The sequence below is a fragment of the Myotis myotis genome, unplaced genomic scaffold (genome assembly GCF_014108235.1).
Source record: "Myotis myotis isolate mMyoMyo1 unplaced genomic scaffold, mMyoMyo1.p scaffold_m19_p_5, whole genome shotgun sequence".
NCBI lineage: Eukaryota > Metazoa > Chordata > Mammalia > Chiroptera > Vespertilionidae > Myotis > Myotis myotis.
Genome location: NW_023416357.1, coordinates 30,077,996 through 30,097,615, shown reverse-complemented (window position 1 = coordinate 30,097,615; position 19,620 = coordinate 30,077,996). Strand labels below are relative to the sequence as shown.

At 39.2% G+C, this 19,620-nt stretch overlaps 1 protein-coding gene and 1 long non-coding RNA gene across 7 annotated transcripts in view; both read left to right on the top strand.

Annotated features, from left to right (window-relative positions):
• The window catches only part of PDE4D (phosphodiesterase 4D), a 1,246,395-nt gene that overhangs the window by 1,132,783 nt on the left and 93,992 nt on the right, over nt 1-19,620 (top strand). The window lies entirely within an intron of this gene.
• On the top strand, nt 10,125-13,151 carry LOC118655799. The gene is made up of 3 exons (XR_004967398.1): nt 10,125-10,464; nt 11,580-11,688; nt 11,861-13,151. It is a non-coding gene; the product is annotated as an uncharacterized LOC118655799 (long non-coding RNA).

Genomic DNA, 19,620 nt, shown 5'->3' with positions numbered 1-19,620 from the left:
TCTATAAACTACTTTATTCATTTATCTGAATTGCTTTAGTTACCATCAGCAAATATTGGAGCACTTTCTTTGTGCCAGGCATCTTGGACTTAGGATACACAAGAGAAAAATATAAGATTTAACATTTAATCAGCTTACTATGTACTGAAGAGGTAGATACATCAATGTACAATTAATATACAGTGTGTTTAAAGTGGAGTGTTTTTAAAGCCACAAATGGCGTTCAAAGGGAGGAAGTATTTGAGTAGGTTTGAGCCAGCCAAAGTGGGAAAGTGACCTCTGGAAAGTTGCAAAGGTAAGAAATATCTGATATGTTTGAGGAACCACTCTAAGGTTCCGTGAGACGAAAAGTTAAAAGGCAATGGGCAACCCTTGAAACTGAAGCTATAAAGGTAGAAGGATCTGTTTTTCGTTATACACTATGCTGGGTACCATAAGGAATGCAAAATATAGAGAGATAGCTAGTTATTATGTAGCCTATAATTTAATGTACATACATGGATACATGTCCATGTTGGAATTTAATTCCTTGGGAGGTCATGGATTACTAAATCCTAGAAGTATTTAAATTTATATTTTCTAGCTATAATAGAGAGTTAATAAAATATTTTAATTGTAGTAAGAATAATTAAATTAGAGGGCCAGTTGCAGTGGTGTTCTGGTAAACTAATTTTCTTCTATTCCCCCTTTCACACCAAAAACCAACCAAACAAAACAAAATATGATCTGCAGTGTTTGCCTATTGCATTGGTGTAAATATTCCCACCATAGCTGATTTCAACCTACCACTGGTGTAACGGTCCTTTCACAAAATTCTTGAATATTCTTGAATATTTAATAATTGACAACAGCCAGTACTACCATATCACTGCAACAGTAATTCTAATTTTTAATGTCAAATAAATAATAGAACCAATAAATCATATAGATACGAACAGGAGAAGGAAGAAGATACCTTTGAGAGCTAGGTTAGTCAGGAAATGCTCCATGGAGGAAGTAACTCTTGAGTTGGGTAATATGGATAAAAAAATGTATAGATGGGGAGGAGCAGGTACCCCAAATGATATGCACAAGTATTGAATCAGGGATGTTTGTGAAAAGTGTGACAGACTGGTAGCAGAGGATCCAGATGAGTGAGGTTAGAAGGGATTTAGGCTGTGAAAACTTTAGTCAAACTAAAATGTCTTGGATATTAACTGAAAGTTTGGAGACAGTCACTAATGATTTTTGAACACAGATGAGAATAGCCACATTTTGACAAAAGTGGCATTGAAGAAAGATTTATCTGACAATAAAATGAATAATTGATAGCAATGAGACCCTAGAATAGAATAATATGCCAATGAGACCTACCTCATATAAGTGAGAATAATTCAACTTAGCCATGTTAGATAAAGCCGCGGTGAAGGCAGAGAAATAATAGTACCTAACTGTAGAGAAATTGAGTTCAGATGAAAGAGTTGGCACGAGGACCCACTGTGTACTGTAAAGTATTTTTATTGGTATTTAGTCTTGTCATTATTATTGCTAATGATTACATTGAATAATTACCAACTGTTGTTAATTACTTAAAACCAGGTGCCTAAAGCAATCTCTCATCTTGCAGAACATTGTCTTTCTTAGAACTTCAAAAAAACCGTAACAGGGAAACTTGAAGCAGGGGGTCTACCCAGCAGCACCTCTGCAGTCCTTCTCATCCCTCTTGTCTTTTCTGCCCTTTCATCTTCCCCTCCCCTGCTCCCCGTCCTGCCTGCCAATCCAGCTTCCCCAGCTTTTCAGTCATTCTCCTGCTTCCTGCCTGCCTGCACCGTCATCTGGGTTGGTATCGCCTTTCACCAGAACTCCTGCAGCCATGGAGTACGTGCTGAGCATCTTCCTTTCGACCCTCCTAAAACTCTGAAGGGTGTTCCCAACACACATTGCTTAGTAATTCAATAATAGGGCAGTGGTGGTTTCTTTTTATTGCAGTTATGATCTTTAAAAGCACTCAGAGTGAGGAAAGAAAGGAAACATAGTAAAATGCATGTACATAGATGCTCATGGGCACATTTGCACATTCTTGGCAAGCACAATTTTCAAAACCTGTCTGAGCAGGTCTGAGCTGTGTAAATTCGGGAAATAAAACAAGGTCACAAGGCAAAAAATTGGTTTGTATCCTCATCATGCAATGTAAATTACATATAGCATATACATTGAAAAGAAATCCAAGGGATGAGCTTTCTGAAAACCATTCATCTTGTTTATTCTGACTCTACACTGGGAAGTGTCTACTTTATGCCATTTTAATTTCTTGAGTATATTTGCCCAGGAAAAGTTCATTGTAATACAGCTTAGTACCATACATGCTAAAAACAGGTTGATAAATTGAACAAATATCCCCCTTTTATTGCCTGAACTTTTACACTTTGGGGCTGTATATTTATTAGTTAGAACTACAGCAAGCATTAATTCACCAACTCTCTGAGGTAAGAAATGTGTTTTCCAATAATAATCACAAATCTGCCAGAATGTTGTGGGAGTTACATAGTTGGGAATATAAACAGAACAAAAATCATTGCAAAGTTATTTAACAACTATTGTTAATTATTTATGTCATAGATTATGGCTTGCAGATGACTCTGATGAAATCCTTCAACAAACGAATTATGTAGGTTTTGTGGAAAGGCAGTAACTCTTGATAAGTAAGCTCATAGTGTTCCATCAGCCTTTTCACTATGTTTTGCTAAACATGATATATACATATACCTTAATTATTACCATCAATATACATACTACTATTAAAAACTCAGCCCCCCACCCCACAGTGTCCCCTTTATCTTGTAATATAGATCAATACCAGGAAGGAAGCAACAGAAGTCTCTGAGCACCCAGAATAGATATTCATAATTTCACCCACTAAAAGTAATGCACTGCACAAGCAAGAGAAATGTATGGCCATGTTTTACTGATGATTCATACAAGACTTGGTCATGTGGATCCAAGTTAGAAAAAGTGGGAAGGAGGTTCCAGGGGAAGGCACATCTGACAGTAACCAAGTGACTGCTGATGGCTGGAAAACAAAAGAAGCAGAAACCTAACAAGATCATCCAACAGCACTGTGGTTTGGGGCCTTTTTGAATAGGATAATAGGCTGAACCTGTCTTAGAAAACTCGAATAGCATAGCCCTCACTACTCCACTTTCAAATAGATGACACCAAGTCATAAAAAAGGGGGGGGGAGACTAACATATTTTGCTCAATCACTATTGGTTTTTTGTTATGCACTTAAAAATAAGGGGGCAAGATAACCCCCAAACTAATCCTTGTCCCTCTCAATACCTTCCCCTGGATATTGCTCTATCCATCATCCCTTCTCTGTCTTCTTTCTTTGACCTACTTTCTGGTGGCTTCTCCCTCGGGTTGAGTTCCTACCTTCCTAAGGGGAAAAAAAAAAACCTCCCAACTTTGATCCTGTGTCTCCCCCCAATATCTCTGTAGATTTTCTCACCCAAACTTTTAGAAAGAAGCATTTATACTCACTACCTCCATTTTCTTTTCCTCTCATTTATGACTCAACCCACTTGCTGTCAGCTTGCAGTCCCACCATCCCCCTGCAACTATTCCTACAATTCCTATGGTCTCTTAATTGCCAAATAAAATAGATATTTGTCAGCTCATTTCCTACGAGGTTTCTCTAAGGCAATTATCAGTCTGCCTCCTTAAAACTGTCTTCTTCCTGACTTGAGGTTATACATTCTTTCTGTTTCCCTCCTAGCTTCCTCTTTCTCCTCCCTTCCTTTGATTATTTATGTAAGCATAGATTATGGCTTGCAGAAGACTGATGAAGTTGTTCGACAAACTATGTAGGTTTTGTAAAAGGGCAGTAACACTTGATCCCATTCCCAGGATCCCATGCTCAGTCCCCAGCTCTCCTCATTCTTCATGTTCTCCAGGATTTACTCCTGCATTTTTGTTATTTTAACCACCATCTCTATGCTAATAACCCCTAAATTCATGTTCAGGTCCATCTTAGCCTCTCCCATGAAGCTTTAAAACCCAACAATTTATTGGAATTCTCACCTGAGTATCTCACAGGTTTATCAAATTTTTCATATCCAAAATTAAATTGTGTTTCCCCTAAATGTGTTCCTCTTTATAGTTGGTGACACTAGTCAGTCATCTGAATACATCAGATTTGTTCAGAAAATAAAACAAAATAAGTGACAAAAGGCATTAAAACTCTACAAATCTACTGATATTTGCTTTATATCCTTTCATATGTTTGTGAACTTATACATGTGTATACATATATATGTATATTTATTGAGATCATAACATTTGACCGTTTACCACTATAACACTTTTTTTCACTCAAAAATAGTATGAACATTTTCTTTATCAAAATACACTCCTCTAAAATAATTTTTGTAGTTCATGTTCTAGCCAATAGTGTTATTTAACTAATGGTTTTGAACATTTACTAGTATATCATCTTCGTCAATTTTCTGACTCTCCTTGCTTTATCCTTAAGGAAGAAATGATCAATGGGAATGGGGGAAAAAAAGATATTTCACATTAGGTATAAAAATAAGCTACTAGAAAGGAAGGAAATAATTCCTTGGATATATATTAGCCATAAAATTAGCCTAATTATAGTCAGTAGCTCATAAGAAATGCCATTGAGTGCTTTCACTCTTTTAAGGACTTTGCATAATCTTCATCATAAATCTGTGAGGTTGGATCTATTATTGTTCTTATTTTATAGTTGTGGGAACTGAGGCCCAGAGAGGTTAAATAACTACCCCAGGGACACACAGGAAATATGAAGCAGAGCCAGGAGTCAAACTTGGGAAGTCTGTTCCAAAGACTGGCCTCCTCACAACAACGTTGAACGGCCTTTTATTGTACCCTAGGAGTCCTTTCTCCTGGAGTGCACCACTTAGCCTTCAACGTCTTAGAATAAAACCTGTAAATAACGTGGCTAGGTTGTCAAGATCGCTAATGGATATTGGCTAGAGAAATAAACAAACAAAAGCCACCATTTTTATTAGGTAATAATGAATATTTCATTTTACATTAGTGGTTATTCTAGTGTGTTTGCTTTTGACAAAATATGTTAGGCAAAAATATACCAGGAAATTAACAGTGGAACCCTAATTTCAGGTTTAATATAATAACCTAAGTAGAATTGATATGGAAGTATTGTTACATTTTCAAATTATGATTAAAAATGTGAATTATTCAAATCTGCTAATAGCAGGAGCTAATATTTTAAGATGTGAGTAATGAACGTAGGCGGGCCCTACCATCAGTTCCACCTCTCTACCTCATCTGTCTTCACAGTCTGTTTCCTGGTGAGGATGCCTTGTCTGCTGTATCTCTAGGTACAATGTCTGGCATTTACAGATGTGTGTGGAAGGAAGGCAATAAAGAGGGGAATAAAGTAAAGAGCAAAAGAAGGAAGAGATAAAGGGATAAAGGAAAGAATGACTAAACTCCAGATGTTCTCAACTTCTTCCTATACAATGTTCTCTAATCATAGCTTCCTCATCTCTCTTGCTCAGACCAAAGTTTAGACATATCTTTGTATCCCTTCTTTCTATCACATCCATATCCAATCTATAAGAAACTCCTGAAGTCCTTATTGTCAAAATAACCCCAGAGCCTAAGTCATTCTCACCACTTCCCCAATTACTTCCCTATTGCAAGCCACCATCTTCTCTGGCTTGGATAACAGCAATAGCGTCTTAATAGGTCGCTCTGCTTCTACCCTTGCTGCACTACAGTCTGTTCTAAAGACAGAGCCAATGCAGATCGTGACATTCCTCTGCTCACCGCCTCGTAATGGCACCCCACTTCCCTCAGAGGTAAAGTGCTTATTGTGGTCTACAATGTCCAAGCTAATTTTGTACCTGTTTCATCTCTGGTCTTCCTTCCCACTTTTCCCTCCCTCATCCACTCAGTCCCAGCCACACCGACATCTTGTTGATCTTCAAGCACACCAGGAACACGAACACTTCCATCTTAAGACCTTGCCGCTACATGTCGTGTTACCCCTCCCCCCTCAATCCCTACCCGCCTGCTCAATACTTCAGGCCAGTTCCCTAATTTTTCTCAAGTTTTCGCTCATGTTTCATTTTTCGCAAGTGGCCAGCCATGACCACCCTATTTTTCATTGCATCCTGACTCACCCCCTTTCCTAGTTCCTGCTCTACCAGTTGTTGGTTTTCATACCATGCCTTTACTTCTAACACATAATTTACCATGTGTGTTACATAGTTTACTACATATTTAGTCTCTCTCCCCCTAGTAAACTGTGAGCTACTAGTGGGCAAGGATCTTTGCATATTTGTTCACTGGTATACATATGTATATATAGAACAATGCTTTAGCCATGGTAGGTGCTCAGTACATTCTTGAATAATCAACAACCACCCTTTTCAGTGTCTCTCGCAGATAATTTGGCTTCACTGGCTTCCCATTAAGAGCATTGTTCTCCTCACCAAATCCACCCCTTCAGTCAAGAGGTTTAGCTAGGAGATGAGGCACATCGAGGCCTTCAGTCCTTTGGTCCCTGAAAGCTATGCTCTTGGTTTCTGGCTGCCTCATTCCCTCTGGGTTTAGAATAGAAAAAATGTAGGTTCAAACACCCACACACTTAATAAATATTTTAAAAGAAAGAAAGAATGACATTTTTTGGAAAAATAATGTCTTCGTTACTGATTGAGGTTTATGTCATGGCTATTCCTGCATTAGGGCAGTTTTTCAATAGGAGAAATCCAGAGGGATAATGGTAATGCAATGAGCCTATCCAAAAGTGGGATTCACAATAGCTTCCTATTATTACCTTGAGAAATTATAGGAAGTTCCCCGAGGATAAGTCCACATTTTGCTGGCCATTTTCTAGTTTCAGGATCATGCTTACACAGGCTGAAACAAATTGAAAATCTGCGGGAACTATCCCCTGTGAGACCATAGAAAAGCCAGAGGAGAAAAGATGGGAGTCGGATAGGGAGCTGAGCCACTTCTCCGTGATTTGAATGGAACCTTGGAGAACCCAAAGGAGAAAACACAGAAGTCCTGTGAGACCCCAAGAAAGGCGTGTAGGCCATCAAAGTCCACGGGCAGCGGGCCTTGGTTCTGTCTTCTCCCTTCAAAGAAAACAAACTTCTCACACCATAATTTGAGAAACAAGCGGACATTGTAATATAGCTCAAGCCCTTGGTGCATGGGCGTCCACAGGAGGCAGTACCACGTTTTGGTTCAGGTGTCCGCTCTGGAACCGTACTTCTCTGCATCCCGGCTGTGCCATCACTCGGGTCTCCTATCGCCAGCTTCCACAGCAGTAAAACAGAGCTAATAACAGCAACTCCCTTCGTATGAGGATTAAGTAAGAGAATCTACACAGAGCTTGGCACAGTGGTGCATGGGCCGAATTCAACAAAAGGTAGCTGCTGGTGCGCTGCATAGCTGCTGTAGTTGCCACCTTTGTAGAAATGTTAAATGAAAAATGGTGTTGGGGGGAGGGAGCGGGAAAGGAAATTACCTAGGACTATTGCCTGGGGAAGGACCTTGGCCACCCAGACAGATCCTTACAGAGTAGTATTTTTCTTGGTGAATGAACTGCAATATATACTCCAGGCTCTGCCCCTCAGCCATGCAGTCTTAGAACGGCGATATTGTCACAGTCCCCAAGTATGCTGACTCCTACTCTCAAAGCTTACAAGAGCCCTAAAGCCAGAATATCAGTTAATTCCTTAAGAGCCACAATGTATTTCGGACTGACCAGCACACATATTCTCCCTCTGTAGGCAAGTTCAGAAAGCCAAACCACCACATGGCATGGCTTGAGAATAGGCAGGGTTGCATAGGATAAGAATGTTTACTGTCTCCTGATTTTGAGGAGCTGGGACATGGGCGTGAGCAGTAGGGTCAGTTTTTTTCAGAAGGACAGGCTCACTCCCTGGGCTCAGGCACTCTGTCCCATGGGCAGCACAAGTTAAGTCTCCTTTTTCTAGGATTGACTTGCTGTCCACCTTCCGTTGAATGGGAGCCCTATGTCTCCAGATACGCTAACACCGTCAGCAGGTTCTCTCAGGTTCCAGCTTGGGGAGTCTCTTGAAGATGATTTTGCATAACCTGGGTCAGTCTCGTAACTTAATACTTAAATATGGTGAACAATTATACCTTGTTCATTTCCACGTTGCCTATTTTCTGGTCCAGACCCAACAAGCCAAAAATTGTTGGAAAGTGTTAAATACAAGCTGGGCCCAACGGGCTGAAGGCATGTACCAGTCCCTAAAACCACCGTTAGGATTGGATGGCGCACCAGCCTGGCTTAGGTCCCACTTGGCTTTTGTAGCCGCCTCCTGTTCACCTCCTCTGCTGGCCGTTGGCAGGCCAGAAAGTCTGGAGATGCTCTGAAGACTCTGTCTGTGGCTTTGGCATCTGTGAACAGACCCACTCCACTGCTCCAGGATCAGTGAAACCTCCTTATCATAGTTTTTCATGACACTCATACTTTTCCTTCTGTGTTATTACAAATGAAATTAAATCAGACTCCGTGCATATTTTGTTGCTGCTGTTTAGTGACTGTTTGGAAAGAAGGAATTGTGCGTGGTTTTTCACTGCTGTTCCTAACAGATTAAAGTAATGCATGGCACATACAGGGTTTGATGAATACGTATTAAATAATGAATGCCTCTTAGGACAGTGTTTCTCTAACTGAGGGTCACAACCTATTCATCATTATGAAACCAATCCAATAGGTCACAACCAGCAGTAAGAAAAGAAGTTGAGTACATTAGAAAATATGAGCATGCCTCCCACATATGGAATTACTTCAAGTAAATTTGTTTCAGGATGGCTATGTCTATATAACACAACATAACCCACACACAGGCACACATACTCACACACAGTGCACACATCACACACTGTAATCTGGCTAAGATGCCCTGTCAAGGAGGGTTAAGGGGGGGGGGGGGCCACAGGGACTGTTGTTTGAAAAAGCCTGTAATATCTGTAATAACTTTTATCTGTATAAAGAAAAAGTACTAGAATTTTGTATATTAAAATCTAATCCTAAGGTCCAAAACAAGTGTTGACTAGTGTGGGTAGAAAGACAGGGCTACATCTGAGTGTTCAGATGGGTGTGTGTTATATTTATCAAAAGAAAGTACTGATTTAAATGTTGATAAACACTGTTCTAGCGTTCTCTAAGAAATTGTTCCAAAAAGTGGTGTCCTAAAACCCAACCCTTCTATTCTGCATTCTGCACTGGGCTCCCTCGGCAGAACTGCTGGTCGTGCTATATGTGGTCTGAATGTGACTGATTGCATTTGGCTGGTTGTCTGGTGGCTGAGGACTCAGCTAGGATGACCCTACCTTCTGCCTCTCCACATGTAGTCTCAGGGCCTTCCTCTCTCTCCATGTGGTCTCTCCAAATGATCTCTCCAGCAAGGTAGTCAGACTTCCTTATCTGGCAGCTCACAGCTCCCAAGAGCATAAAAGCCAGGACTTCTTAATGCATAAGTCCAGAATGGGCACACTGCCAATGTTCCAGGCCCAGCCCAGATTCAGGAGAGGGGACTATACAAGTTGAATTACAAGTGTAATAGAATGTCATATTCTCTTTGGTCCAAACTGCACATTCTCCCCACCACACCTCTGCAATGCTTTGCTAATATGACCTTAAATGCACTCCCTCTGTTTTTTTTTTCCTCACCCCCCCCCACACCCCACTCACCTCTACTTCTTCATCTATTGATATCTTACCCATCCTTCTGGGTTTAGCTCAAAGGTCCTTCTGTGACTATACCCTTGATACTTCCCCTTTACCTCATACTGGAAATAAACACTCCTTTATTAGCACTCTAAGTATGCAGTACTCTCATTGCATTATGTCTATATTTCATATCATCCCTGGCATAGTGTTTTACACACACACACACACACAGAACTGTTTCTACCTTTCTAGATTCTAAGCTGCTTATCTAAAATTAGGTAGTCAGTAACTCTTTAAAAATAAACGGATTCTCTCTGTCTTTTAAATGACAACTCTAAATATTTACATAATTTTTCACTAATATAGAGATAGGTGAGATGCTTAAAACTGTTGGAGAAAAAAGTTGACATGGAGCATAAAACAACAATTTCCCTTTACATCTTTAGAAACTCATTTTATATACAGTTTTTTTAATATATGGGGTCTTTGTTTTGTGTTTTTCCCAAAGAGTATAGAGTTAACTTCTTAATAATGTGATTTCCTCTTTACTGACATGAAGAAGTTTAATGTCTTACCTTAGAAAAATATACACTTCAGCCAGCATATATTTTATGGAAATGATTGAAGAACCATTAGTCTTTATACAATAATAATATCAGTCAAATATATAAGCACATTTGAAATTGAGCTAAAAAAAGGGGGAAAAAGAGAAAGAACTCATGGACACGGACAGCAGTGTGGTGATTGCCAGGGGGAAGGTGAGTGGGGAGAGGTGGATGGGGGTATAGGGAGGTAAATGGTGATGGACCGAGCCTGGACTTGTGGTAGTGAACACACAATCGAGTGTACAGCTGATGTTGTAGAATTGTGCACCCGAAACTATAATTTTGTTAACCAGTGTCACCCCAATACATTTAATGAAAAGGGAAAAAACTGTATTTTCCCCCTGCACTAGCTTTGTACATTGGCAGTCTTAAATTGGGATTTGTGGGCTCCTCGGTGGCTCATGCCTTTCAGAAGGAAGTTCAGTGAACCTTCTGAAATTGCATGCGGAAATGTGTATTCATGTTCATATCTACATTTTTCTGGGGAGATAGTCCAGTACTCTCAACAGATTTTTAAAGCTTAAGAACCCCAATTATGTATCTATTATAAATCTACATACACTATTCTTATTAATAAAAAATAAGATATTTTTCTCTTTCATGCGTGACCAATTTCTCCTGGAGAAATTGGAGCTTTACATAAACCCTTCCATCTGTCTTTCAACTTTGTATTTTACTTCTAGGTAATACTAACAGTATGTTACAACCTCCTACTGGAGACTCTCTGTCCTCTCTCTGGGAACTTCACCAAGTAAACTTTCTTAAAACTGGGGGACTTGCTTCTCCACATGTGATCCCTGGACCAGCAGCGTGAGCATCACCTGGGCATTTGTCAGAAACACGGAATCTAGGGACTCAGAAGTGCAGACCTGCTAAATTAGAATCTGCATTTTAAACAAGATTCTTAAGCACATCTATATATATAAAAGCCTAAGTGATCTTTACGACTGGACGACCGCCCTGTAGCTATGATGTGCACTGACCACTAGGGGGCAGATGCTCAATGCAGGAGCTGCCCCCTGGCAGTCAGTGCACTCCAACAGCCAACCTCCCATGGCCAGCCAACCTCCCATGGTCCCTTCCCCAGCCAACCAGCCCCCATCAGCCCCAAGCAGGACTGGGTGAGATGGCCCCAATTGGCCCTGATCACCGGCCAGGCCGAGGGACCCCACCTGTGCATGAATTCATGCACCAGGCCTCTAGTTAAAGTATAAGAAGCCCAGGACCATTGCAACTAATACCTCATTTCCTGTTTTTTCACCTTTTAGGATTTGTGTTTTAAATTCTCTACACTATTAACAATTATTATTGGATTTCTGTTTTAATGTCACATTACAGTTTTGATTAAATCTTCTCTTAACTTCAGGATTTGCAAAGGTAACGGATGGGGAATTGGGTCAACTAATTAGTCTGATTATTAAATAATACCATCATTCAAAACATATGTATAGTTTCTGTAATTCCAAAAGAATTTTATGGTACCCAAAGCCTCTACTCTTTGTTTTAATGCCTGTTTTGTTTGTTTTTCTCTGTGTTGAAAAACATGTAGAGGGAGAGGCTGAAAAATCAATTATTATAAATGAAATAACTTTAACAAAAAGTGAAAATGCAATGATTATGCTAAATTACATTGAAAAAATTGGGTTACTCTCTGAAAAATTCCAAAGGCAGAGTTTTGCTGTCCCGATTTCTCATAATGGACCCAGCTAACTGAAGTACGAAGTCAAGTTTATATCTTTTCTGTTGTATGGTGAGTTACCAAACTATCTTTTTCTCCAACATTTGAATTTCATGTCTAAGAGTTTAAGGAATGTATGGCTTGGTGCATTTGATGTGGCACAGTTCCACATGTGAGGGATGGTGATTTGAATAGTATGATAGAAGTACGTGCCAAGAATAATTGGCTTCTGTATTGCAGAACAGCTCAAATACTATGTGTATCACAGCATGTAATTTGGGTGTACAAGATGCCTGTAGTTCAAAGTGCTTTACTCCTCTGCAGTGGCAAGTTGAGCTTCCTGTTGGCTGGCTCCTGTGTTTGCATTAAACAGCCCGGGTGCAGTTAGAAAGAGAGCACACATCTAGTAAGTGCATTCTCATAATCCTTCAAATGAGACAGACCTTAACTCCAGGATCCTTTCCCTCCCTGCCTGCCACCCGCCCTCCATCCCTCCCTTCAATTCTTCCTTCCTTCTACCGAGCATGATGCAAAGCAGTTCTTCCCCTGCTTACTTTGACTTTTTGGTCAACTTTCTTGAACAGTATTTCTTGCTATTATTAAGAATTACCTGAGGCTTCGCTACAACATCCAGAGTCCTAGGCTACTACGCTTTGAATCTGATTTAGTAAGCTTGGGAAGGAATAAGAGAACTTACGTTGAGCAGCTCAAGTGATTCTTATAATCAGGCTAGTTTGAGAAACACTAAAGTTCTCACATGTTAAGGCTTTGGAGTGAGATAACCCCATTTATAAATACTTGTGTGACTTTGGGTAAATTCCCTAAACTTTCTGAGCCCTGGTTTTTATGTGTAAAAGAGAGATATACTAGCTCACTGTATTGCTATAATTGCTGTAAATGCCTTTCTGAGGGTCTATGGTTTGTCAGGAATTTGAACATACATTATCCAATTCATTATCATGATAAGGCCTATGTGTAATAGATATTATGTAACAGATATGTAAACTGAGGCTCAGGGATAACTTTACATTTAGTAAGTGGCAGATTCAAATGTAGTATTAGAGGCCCAGTCTAGTACTTCTACTCTATATAACAACCTTTGCCCTTCATCATTGAGTCTGTTTTTAAATAATATCTACACCCCTACCCACACACACACATATACAGGGTGTCCCAAAAAATGTATAAACACACTTTGAATAATTATAAAAGGAGTGTTCATTAAAATACACTTAATTTTCTTAATAGCTATCAGCTGTTAAAGTGTGTATACATTTTCAGGTATCCCCCCAAAAAATGTATGCACACATTAACAGCTGATATCTCAATTGATGTTTCTTTTTTTTGTGTTTTTTTCAGATTCAACCCGTTGGAATTAATAATTATTCAGCGTGTGTATATATTTTGGGGGACATCCTGTATATACAAATAGCTATAAAAGTACACCATAACCTTGAGTTAATTTTGAGTAATCCAAATCATTTCAATGATCTATTTAATGAAAAACTACACAGATCGTGGTTCTCAAACTCAGATACATTAGGGGTCAGGTGGGTAATATCAGAGGACAGGCTGGCCAGCTATAAGACAATAAGGACTCATACGGACTATGGCAAACTGGAGGGAACAGCTCATCTGAAGGAAGCAGTTTCTGCTTAACTCCAGGCTCTTGTTGAAGTGCCAGGATGTGGGTTTCCTGTTGTCAAGTCTTAGCTTTTATAAGACAGGAAGAAATCCAAGATTTTATGGAAATTTCTCAATTTTTAAACTATGTGTGTGGCCCAAACAAACCACATCTGTAGACCACATCTGGCCAAAAGACTGCCAGTTTGCAGTCTTGACCTAATCGCCCTTAATTCTCCACTTCACTTGACCTGGTAAATAGTCCATTTAAGTGGCCGAGGTATGTAGTGGATCCTTCTGGTCAGTGTCTTCACAATATACTCAAATTTCAGGGACTAACCTTTAGTTTCCCAGGTTCAGAAATTTGATTTTCTCAGAACACAGTTAGATTGGGTGCCGTTACTGGTGCTCAAAACTCAAGAACTCAATGCAAAAGCCAGCATGCCAGTTAAGAAATGTATAATGAGGAATATGTTTCCAAGAACTAGGATGCCGTATTGGTCTCATCAGTTGATTCTTTCCTTGTAATTCAGCCATCTCGGAAACAAACTCCTAAGCAGGAGCTGCTTTTGTGCATATGGAGTCAGAACCTAGGAAATTAGGGACTTTAAGAAGTGTTCTTCTGCACTGGGTCTTAGAATCTCCCTCTCTTTATGATAGCCTTGCCACTGGCTTAAAATATTAGGACAGTGCCACTTTCTCAGATATGCCAACTACATGCTAAGTGTCTCCTTTTGTACTAGAGGAGTGGTTCTCAAATATATGCCCAGAGATTTTATTAAAACAGAGATTGCAGGACCTTATATCCCAAGGATTCTGACTCAGCACTTCTGGGACCTGATTATTTTGCATTTCTAACAAGTTCTCAAGTGATGTTGATGCTAATGGACTGCTAGATAGGGAACCCCCTTTGAGAACCACCTTGCTCCCAATTCATCTTCACCCACCACTATTGTCTGTGTTTCTGCTTTGATATACTAATATAGCAATATCCTCATTCTGAGTTTTTGAACCTGGATGTTTGGACAATTTTTAAGCAGTCCATTATTACATTCTTTTAATTAAAAATATTTGATTAATTAATTTATCAAAATCAAGATGCCATTGATTGTAGGACACATGTATTTGAGAGTTATTACACATGTGGGAAAATATGTGCTTTTTTTAGAATCACTGAAATTTAGTCAGTTAAGCCTCAGTTTTGGGTAATCTTTCCGGGATTATGTTATATAAAAGTCAACTGGGTGCCTACATTTAAAGAAAGGATTGTTATTATATCCTCTTTAAATAAACACAAGAATTTTAAGACTCCCTTTCCCAGTTCGTAGTGGAGAAGACACTGCTGCCACAGTGATCTATGGCTGACTTTGTAATCTAATTGAAACCTATTTTTATTGTATTTGTCCTCAAACTCAAATATGACCCTGCAGTGCCAGATCCTCACTTACGGAATGAATCTCTTTTTGTCTTATTGGATTGGTAGGGCCATGCACCTTTTTTTTATAGCTGATTATCAGACTCACTATTTCCTTGGCCACTCAGGAAAGGACAGTTAGGACAAGTGTTACTCAGCTGTCCTAATCCTACCTTGTCTGATTGTCATAAATTACTGTTCTTAAGAAAAAAGAACTTGGAAAATAATTACTCTGTTCATCTCAATAAGCATCTTTATGAATATGTAAAAGGATGATTGGAGAGGCACAAATTCTAAATCTATGCTCACCACTTCTAGTCTGTTATAGGAAAACCTCCTGGGGGTTCATTTATTTATTATTTTGGGGGGAAATCACTAAGTACAGTCCCTTAGTAATGTAAATATAAGGCCTGTTGACATCTCTTTCCCTAGAGAAAGTGTGTGACAAGATCTCCACCTTTTCATTAAAAGTTGCCCCTACTTTTGGTAAAATTTGAGGAGAGAGTAGACCAAATTATCTAAGAATTTTGGGAATCTAATAGGAGAAAAGAAATTGAACCTCAATTTCCCCTCTGCAATTACAAATAAAGGAAACTCATTAGAATGGATCAGGGTAGGGCCACGTAGACTGCTGTCAGGAGAGAATGCTGATACAACAGGCCCTAGAGGGGTTAGCACATCGGGAGGGAAAGGGAAGCCTGTGTTGCCTGCTCAAAGCCTGGGCCTAAGATTGTTGGTTGAGGGCTGGCTTTTGTGTCAGTGAGCCAGGGAGATGAAATCAAAGAGCTGCAATCTTGAAGTCCAAGGTCTGGCCATCCTAGATTCCATGGAGACATAAACCAGCAGAACATAAGATTTCTCAGGACCCATGGTCAACTATGAAACCACATAGCAATGGCGGAACCCTTTATGCTAATCAGCCACCCTCTCTACCTGAAGTTTAGAAGCAAGATTCTACTTTAGACTAAATAATCCCTGAGATTCTTGGGCAATTTGAATGAGGAGGAGTTTTCAAGGAGGGAAAGCTTGGATTTTCTCCTGAAAGAGCAGCTCAAGGCTCCAGTGATCCACTGGAAAAACAAAAGAAGTGGGACAATCTATACATTATGCTAGCCTCTGTGGACAAAGTACCAAATTCTACAAGATGAGTCACAGGTAGATTCTCAAAATTATTTAAGTCTAGTTAAGGAAAGTGACATTTATTCATTCAGCAAACTATTGAGTAGCATCTGTGTGTCAGAAACTGAGATCCACAGTGACGTGAACTAAAATAAACACAGTTCTACACTCATGGAGTTTTTTAAATTTAATAGAATAGGTGTGATAATGCAAGTACTTGTAAAGATGTGCTCAAATTTGTTTTCCAAGCTTCCCTGTCTTCTAGAACATGCTAGATATGCATAGCATAGTTTTACACATAGTAATTAACATTTCTTGGAGGCCTCTCCATAAATGAAAGAAGTCAGGGCATTTCAGAAAGAAGGGACAATATATGTAAAATCATAGACATACAGAAAAAGAGGTGACTGTTTCTGAGTAGCTTATAGTATATAGGGTACAAACAGTTAGAATGGCAAGGAGTAAGCCTTGATGTTAATGTAGGTTAGGATCGCCTCCTAAAATGTTTTGTTTATATCTACAGACAGTGGTGCACCCCCAACTGTGTATAAGTGTGGCTTGCTGTGTTCTGTCTTTTTGAGAAATCATTAGGTGAGTTAGTTGGGGCAGGTGACAAAGTAGGGCTGAGAGAAGAGGATCAATGGAAGCAGGGAGGGAGACCAGTTTAAGAGAGTATTCAGATGTTCTAAGCATGACTTTGTAAAAGAAAAATTGGCATCTTACCATATGCTGAGTGTTATGGAAAATGAAGAAGGTATAGACCATGATCTCAAAGAGCTTAAGACATAAAATAAGTAAAACATGAAAGCAGGAACCTAATAATAATAACTTTCAAGAAAGCATACAATATATGAGTTACCATCATGGACTGTGATTGGTTGAGAATATGGCTGGGAGGAGAGTGTGAGGATGTGACGATCATAGTCCAAAAAGAGATAAGAGGATAAGAGCAATGGCTTAAAAAAAAAAAAAAAAAAAAAAAAAGCCTCGAACATTCGAACCTCCTTTGTATAATGGTGGACTCTATTTTCAGAATGTCAATTTCAGTAGACACCATAATAATGTGTTTGTTTGTGTGTTTAAAAAGCCACCACCGTAAAAGACCTAGAGTCCCTCATAAAGTTCAAGTACCAATTTCTCTTCATGTGTGTGGAACATTCTGCTCTCCTACAAACAGCAATATCATCACATTGGACAACACAGCTCTCATTTTCTTGGTACTTTAGCGCCATATAAAACATGTATGTCACTTGTGGTAAGTATGGTGAATCTCACTTTGTAACCAAAGAGGGTAGATGTTACAGCTTGTGAGCAGTATGACCATAAAGCCTGAAGTGTGAGTCACGGGGTCTGACCCAGGTAGTAAGATGTGTTATTATTCATGTTGGTTAGCTGAGTTTCCTGGGCGAACCTCATTGGCGTTTGCTTTGTCAGTAAAAGACGGGATCTTTTCTGGTAGATCAGAGGTCTGAACTCTGCTCCCAGTTCTCTGGCTAATTGGTTCTATAGTTTGGGGAAAACCTTTTCATCTTTCTGCTCTAAGTTTCTCTAACTGCTAGGGATGACTAAATGCCCTCAACACATTTGCGTAGTTAGTGACCAATATAATTAAGTTCACTAAATGGATCTGAATTATACTGGGTGGTACCTCTCTAGCCAAAAGACTGCATTTCTCCACCTCCTGTAAAGGTAGGTGTAGCTAATGAAATGTACGCAGAGAGAGCTTCTACCTACATGACCTCCCTTTTACCCTGCTACTCTTCCTGCAGTATTGATGTTCATGGGATGGCTGGAGTACCAGTGGCCATCTTGCTACCTGAATGGCCTTGAGAATACCAAGCATATGTAAAGGATCGTGGAGAGAAAGATAATAGGAGCCTAGGTCTCCAGTGAAAACAGTGTCATTATTCCACTCATGGCCTATCTCTGGATATTTCTTAATATGATTCAAAAATAAACCTCTTATTGAAGCCACTACTAGCTGCCTAATTCAATTTCTAACCAATGTATTGGCATCAGATTGTCTTTGTATATCTTCTAAACAGAATTCACAAAATTTCTAAAATTAATTATTGAATTTTTGAATAATATGTAAAGAATTGCCAATGTTTTGTTAGAAATTGGGAGAATTGAGGGAAGTTTATTAATCAGGGACACCACAGAATCTTAAAAATATTGGAAATTGTTGGGTGTTTGGGGATCTAAAAGCACTTTTGATCTTAGTAGCAAAGTTCACATTTTATACTAGGATGGAAACCTCTCTTATGTCAGTACACCTGTGCTTTGATCTCCGTGTCTGTCATTGCAATGTGATTATGAGGATTACTGGGTCGTTCTCTGCTTAAGTTGGTGTTTTTTTTTTTACTTAATTTTCTGGGAGAGGAAGGGGATCATTAAAGGATAGCATTGAAAGGAGAGACACGAGGGCTTGTAATTGACCTTCCTTGAATGTAGTCCCATCTGGAAGATTTTATCGGTAAACATTTATCAGTGTATTTGGCTTTTAAGCAGATTCTTCTCCTCTTGTCTATAAAACAAACAGGCAAAAGCTAAAAAAGAACCATGTGAGTGCTCCTGGGTGGTTTTATGCATGCTCAGTGGAAAGAAAAATTACATTTAAGAAAACGTTTTCTTCTAAGATAATTTTGATTTCTTTTTGTTGCAGTTTTGCTTCAATGAGTCTCGTTTTCAGATTTGCAGGTTACGATGTCCTTCAGTGATCATGCTTTGTTGTGATGTGATTTGTTTGCATGTATGTTTAGAGTGGAGATAATAGGAGTGGAGATAGTGAAACCTACTGAGCAGGGACTTCAAAAATGTGTTACAGCTCTATCGGTGTGTTAAGCCCAGCACCAGTCTGAAATTTCATAGTATACTTTTCTAGAGTGCAGGAACTATTTTTAGGAAAGCAAACGTTGCTGAGGTTAAATAAAAGTACTAACAGGACACATTACTAGTCAACATATATCACTCCGGCAGTCTTACAAATGTGTGTTCTTGGCTATCAGAAAATCTGTTTCATTTGCACACATCTAAATGTTTTCCTGTTAGGGTTGGTTTTGCTTGTTGACTTGCATGTGTCAATAATTACTACCCTTGTCATTTGTCAGTTCCATATCTACTTTCAAAAAGAGAAAATTTCTTTTTGAAATTTATTTTTAAGGTTTACCTTTAATTTACTAAAATAGTTCTCTTCACTGATGGGCAACTCTGTTTCTCCTATTAACTTCAGATTACTCCTCAGTCAATTAAAGGGCAAAATTTGACATTGTGGAATATAATAGTGAAGAATATTACACACCCTTAACCAGCTATTATCCACTTGTTTTCCCACTCGGTAAAATGCACAATTTAGTTCCTCATCCTTACTTTCTCCATCCCCTCCCATTCAGCAGTTTCCTCTATAGGAGCCCCTACCACTAACTCCCACACACATTGCCCATCTCCATCTTGAATAAAAACACTAGATGTTTTT